The sequence below is a fragment of the Limulus polyphemus genome, unplaced genomic scaffold, assembly GCF_000517525.1.
Source record: "Limulus polyphemus unplaced genomic scaffold, Limulus_polyphemus-2.1.2 Scaffold2939, whole genome shotgun sequence".
In the NCBI taxonomy this organism is placed as follows: Eukaryota; Metazoa; Arthropoda; class Merostomata; order Xiphosura; family Limulidae; genus Limulus; species Limulus polyphemus.
The window spans coordinates 19,351-25,936 of record NW_013668549.1 but is presented as its reverse complement, the minus strand read 5'-3'; the positions used below and the strand labels follow the sequence as shown (position 1 = coordinate 25,936).

Sequence of the window (6,586 nt, the reverse complement as noted above, 5' to 3'; positions counted from 1 at the left end):
AGACAAGAGGGAAGGCAACTAGTCATCACCGCCAACTGCCAACTCTTGAGCTACTATTTTTACCAACGAATAATGGGATTGACCGTTACATTATAATGCCCCCACGGCTGAAAGGACGAGAATGTTTGGTGGGACAGGGATTCGAACCCGCCACCCCAAAATTGCGAGTCAAGCTCCCTAACCACCTGGTCATGCATGGGCTGGTAACCGTGAAGCCCCAGTTTTGTGAGACTAGAGCTCTATTATGAAAGTTTTGTAAATTTGAAGTATAGTATTGTCTTGAAACGTGCTATTCGTACTTGTAGTTTTTCGTTTGTTTTTTATGTGTCAGTGCCAAGTGAGGTTGTGGTTAAGTGTCATTCCGTGGAATTTTACTGACTTGGAGAGGGAGAATGGGGAGTCGTAGAGTTTGAGTTCAACATTCTTAAAGTTTTTATACTTTTGGTTGAGCGTACTGAGAAATATTTTGGACTGAGTTCTTGTTACACCAGAATATGAGTTTATTGATTATATTTTGCCTTGGTTGGGTTGAGAGTTAATTCTACACTTGTTACACCAGAATATGAGTTTACTGATTATCTTTTGCCTTGGTTGGGTTGAGAGTTAATTCTATACTTGTTACACCAGATTATGAGTTTACTGATTATATTTTGCCTTGGTTGGGTTGAGAGTTAATTCTATACTTGTTACACCAGATTATGAGTTTACTGATTATATTTTGCCTTGGTTGGGTTGAGAGTTAATTCTACATTTGTTACACCAGATTATGAGTTTACTGATTATCTTTTGCCTTGGTTGGGTTGAGAGTTAATTCTACACTTGTTACACCAGATTATGAGTTTACTGATTATATTTTGCCTTGGTTGGGTTGAGAGTTAATTCTACACTTGTTACACCAGATTATGAGTTTACTGATTATCTTTTGCCTTGGTTGGGTTGAGAGTTAATTCTACACTTGTTACACCAGATTATGAGTTTACTGATTATCTTTTGCCTTGGTTGGGTTGAGAGTTAATTCTACACTTGTTACACCAGATTATGAGTTTACTGATTATCTTTTGCCTTGGTTGGGTTGAGAGTTAATTCTACACTTGTTACACCAGATTCTGAGTTTACTGATTATATTTTGCAGTTTGGAGGTTGTGAACGTGGGGTCCCTAGAAGTGTTCCATATTGCAATGTCGTCAACGTATTGGGATGCGTGCGTGCGTGAGTGGTGTGTCAGTTTATGAGAGATTATTTATGAATAGTGTATAAAGGAATGGGTTAAGGACAGAGCCTTGCGGTGCTCCTGCGTTAAAACCTAATGGTTGAGAGACAGCACATTATTTTTAATTTGGCTGTTCTTTTTTCAAGAAAATTTTAAATCCATTTAGTGATGGTATTTTGTACTTGGTAAGTTTAAATTTAAGGCCATTGTGAAGACAGTGTCGTAAGTTTTTGAACATCTAGAAAGGTGACTATTGTGGCTTGAAATTTATTGAAACCATCTAAAGTTGACTAGGTGATCTGCGGTTTGCCTGTTTGTAATTACTGCATTTTGGATTTGAGAAAGTGTGTTATTTGTTTCAAGTAGTCAGGACAGTCTTGTCGTTATTATTTTATCCACAAGTTTAGCTAAATAGTTAATTAGGCTAATTGGGTGGAAGTCACTAGTATTTTTGAACTTTCTTCGGGATTAAGGTGATAATCGCAGATTTTCATGGTTGGTCATTATTTCTTTTAGATATCTATTCTACCATCTACTCATCGTGTGAATGAGAAAAGAAGCATTTGACTCTCTCTATTTTTACATTTATACATTCACAGTAAATTCACATAAAACAAAACCACATGCAAGGTTTAAATGATATGAATAAAATCAGCCTTTGTTTTCTGCATCGACAATGTATCTGTTTCAAAACAATGTTTGTCGAGATCTCCAAAACTTCATAATTCTTATTATCAAAAATTATTTAAGTTATTCGTTCAATATGGTATGAAAAATAAAGGAATACGCGGCCTGTTTAACTAGGTGTTTTCCATGAGCAAAACAATCTCCTTTCTCCACACAAATCATATTTCTTTATAAAGTTACATTACTCTCGTTCACATAGGTGTGGAAATGATTTGATATCTACGTCTCCCTCCCCTTCTCCGTTTCATAACGAAACGAGTTCACCGCCTGATCACCATAGAAACAATCGTAATTAGTGCCTTTCCGTTTCAAGCAAGACAATCATTTTTAATTATTTTCGTTTACTGCTTGTATATACAATATTCTCAAAACTTTACACCTTGCTGAAATATGATGTAGATGACATAATCAGTGTGATCAAAAGCCAACACATATTGTACCAAGCACAATCAGCATGTAAAATATGCTGATGCTACGAGGGTCTGGGGTTATGCTCCCCCAGAAAGTTTGTAAAAGAAAAAAGGGTGCCATGAGATTAAATCTGGAAGAAATTCTGCATGAATTATAGATTAAACAACTGCATGGCTGTTCACATAAAATCCACAAACATCCAATGAAAAGTCAACAAATCACCATTATATTTTGACACTGCATGGGAAGCTAGACTTAAATTAACATAAATATGTATGTTTATTATAGTAAAGTACTGTAGATAGTAGTTATTGTAGAGTAGTTATTGATTGTTAACTTATATTACTGATTTAAACAACTCTGTACAACAATAGTATATGAGCTATTTCAATCATTGGTTATCACATACGTATATGTATGCACAACTGAAATAATATGTTAACATGCTCCATTCTAATTGGGTGCTTTTCCATACATAACTTACATATAGTTTCAGTGTTGATAGCAGTGTCATAATGTTTATGTATGAAAGCTAGAGCACTCGGCCTTTCTTTGATTTGTGTACACCTCAGGTAATTATTCAACTTGCGAAGAGCAGATGCCGATCCGAACGTTCACATGAACATGAACTTAGTAGCAGTATTTTTTATCACAAAAATAGGAGGTTCGGGCAAATCCCCTCGACCCCCTCCTGCATACATGCACGTACAAACAATGATATTAAATATATATAGGTATCAAAGTTTTATGTAACATATTTCATCTACAGTCTCAGTTTAAAAAAATACATTATTCTGATGACTGCATAATCATAATCAATTCTCTCAGGGGTTCCATACGTGGAAAACAATTAATACAGCTCTTTTCATTTTCTATCGCTCTCAATAAAACATGCCGTTTATGAGTAGTTTTCATATATCAAATAAATATTTTCTAAGATATTGGAAAAATAGTGCAATAACATATAAAAATCACATAGATATGCAAGACGTTTAGTATTTTAAACATTTATCCAAAATTGGGTTATCTGTTGATTTGTAGTGTTGCTTTGAAATACTATTTATAAGTTTTCGATACTACTTGTCAAAGAACGTTTTATAATAATCTGTACTTATATTTGTGCCTCACTGTAATCAATGTTCAATGATACCAAAAATATTTTTAAATAGTGTTGTGATATCGTAAACTAAACTGGAAAACAAAACATAACCGTGTAAAAATAATAGATATGCATACATTCTCAAATTACATAAGGTTAATGTCTCACTAAAAATGGCATATAATACAACCAGCTATTGTCAGAATACTTCAAGAAGCAGTTTTTTGAAGAAATTTAAAAAACTCAGTTTTCAGAATCATCACACTGGTTGGTAGTACAATGTGTGTACACTACTTTTCAGCATGTATATTTTATTGTTTTTTTACTGCTAAATTTACCAACTCAACAAGGCTAGGCATTGTGTGTATACAGATCTAGTTCCAGTATTTGTTTTGAATTTTTTTTAGCTCAAAAACAAAACAATCGGATATCAAAATTAACAAAAACTTTGAAAACCTATGGTAATGTGCTAACAAATTTTTTTTAATAAATATGACCTTGCCAAAAAAATGGTCATCACTACTTTGTCATAAGTAGCTCCAAAGAGATTGATTATTTGCTTGTCATTATGCAAAAACTGCTAAAGGTATCCCCAACATAGGGTTGGATCAAACCCTGAATTTTAGCATTATAAGCTCTTAAGTTTCCTGTTGAATCACCAAGAGGCCTAAAGATGATAGACCATGGATCATAAATTTATGTTCCTCTGAAGGTAACTTTGGAAAAATAAGATTTTTGGAGGCTTCCAGTGGCAAAATGTGTTTGAGAATGAAAAAATACTTGCTTGAAAACAAAAGAATCACTACTTGTGAGATTAGTACACAGACTTAAGCGGAATTAATAAACCATAGCTTATTGTAAAAATATTTACTTGAAAATTTGCAACTTAATACAATTTTTTCCAAATGACACCTAGAAGAAAGGACTGAACTGTATACACTAATGATTTATTTCTTTCATAAACTACACTTCAGTGATCATTACAATTATTATAATTCAAGGTATTTCATAATGTAGAGATAGTACTGCTCTTTAAAACTGAAAATAGGATGAGATAAATACAATCACAATGTTGGGTTAATTTCCAGTCTAATACTCTGAATAATTTGGACAATTTGAATATCATGATTACAAAATTTATAGTTAAGTACCAACATGTAAAAATTTAGGAAGGATACACTCTCCAAACCCTATAACAGTTAATCAAATATAATATGTAGACTTAGATTTTCAAATGTTTCTCTACTTACATATGGAAACTTAAGTTATGGTAAGACTCAATCAACCCACATTTCAAGCTTAATAATACAAGGTAGCTTTTACTTGTATCTTTGACAGAGGATTAGCATAAAATTATTTAACTAATTACAAAAGTACAAGTTAATAATATGAATGTGTGAATAAAACAGAATACCATAAAAGGTGCACTAATATTTTCATATACCTTAAAATAAGAAAACAGCATTTAAAGAAATTATTTCATACAAAACAATTAAATGCAATATAACTAAGTCTGTACAATTTTAATACAATTTGTAATATGATTAATATAACTATGAGTATTCTTATTCACCTACTTAAATATGAAATTATTTGTATATAAAGAGAATATTTTATTTTACAATTTACAAATATTCTTCATTCTAGTTTCTACAAAATAATGTACACTTTAGAAAAATGTTCAATTAGTCATTCCACTAGTTGTAAAAGTCAATTATCTGTTTAACATACATTTTAAAACTAAGAAATTCATGTAAAAAAAAAAAAGCTGAACTTTGGAAAACTAAAAATTATAAATACTTTCTACATAATGTGTAATTATTGTACTTCTCTATTGTGAAATTATCCTAACATGGATTTAATCTGTTATAACTTAATGTTAATAATATTAACAAAAATGGTGAACAAAGAATGACGTAATATAAGTGTGAACACATATGATAAACATACACATTTCAAAATCATAACATATTTTGTTTGCCTAAGAAAGTTCCTATCAATAACACATGCATAGCACTATACAAATTATTTGTTTAAATCTCACACTATAAAATTTAAAAGAATTTTTGGTGCATTAACAGTATTATCACTCACCCTTTCATTTAAAAAAAATATTTTCAAATAAATAGCCATATATTCAATACTTTATATCAGTTTTGTTACTTGTACCATGATGCTGAATTACTACATTTCCTGTTTAATACCAAACTAAAAAAATGCAAATTTTAACTGGCTGTTAGAAACATTCTCGTAGTATTGGCTCTAGACCCTACATACAAGTATTTATGTATATATACTAAAGTTGGTTAAAATTAAATATACATTATATAAAACCATTAGCTGAATATTCAAACTTTATAGGGTAGTATTGAGTCTTGTGCACAGATGATTCACACAGAATCACAGAAACAAACACTTGTTATAACTGTAACAGTGCCTAGAGGTCACACTGGCATTCACTCTTTATATTATTATTATTACTCTATAATCTATTAATCTCAATATCATGGATTCATATGTTACAAGAACTGTTTAAAATTTCTCCAACAACTTTGGCTGTTGATAGTTTTTATTTATCTGACCTCTCAAAAGACATGTATTTAACTTAGAAGTGTAATAAGTGTAAGTATTAAGTTAGTTAGCTCTACTACTAGTTCTAGTACTAACACTACTTAGTAAGGTTGATAAGTATATCATATCCACCCTACTAGTACTAGTAGAGCTAATCAGCTATTACAGCTTACATGTTCGTTCGATTAAGAGTTTTTAATACTTCAAATTTTAATCGAATAACAATTAACAACTATTACTACAAATTACAATACTCAATAATACTAGTTAGTACTAGTAGTAGTACTAATAGTAATACTACTAGTAGTTAGTAATAATCAGTTACTTCTGATAGTAATAATTAATAGTTCATTTTTAACTTTATTGTTCTCAGACATAATTATGGTAAACAATACTATCATCAAATTTGCAAAATAGAATTCTTACCTTGATATGCCAAGATACGTGGAGAAGAACTTTCAGTTTTACAACGAAACTCACTAACTATACTCTCTACTAAACACCGCAAATTCAACATTTTGATGACTCCATGCACACGGCAACCGCCCTCTGTAGGATTACAACATATATTTTATTAACAAATCTAAAACTACTTAAAATACAAATAA

The 6,586-nt window shown here is 31.2% G+C and overlaps 1 protein-coding gene across 1 annotated transcript in view; it reads right to left on the bottom strand.

Annotated features, from left to right (window-relative positions):
• The window catches only part of LOC106468260 (nuclear hormone receptor FTZ-F1 beta-like), a 51,059-nt gene extending 44,541 nt beyond the window's left edge, over positions 1 to 6,518 (bottom strand). Inside the window, exon 1 of the mRNA XM_013928678.2 lies at positions 6,405 to 6,518. The gene's annotated coding sequence lies outside the window, so the exon portion shown is untranslated. The remainder of the gene's footprint in view (positions 1 to 6,404) is intronic.
• Positions 6,519 to 6,586: the final 68 nt, after the last annotated feature.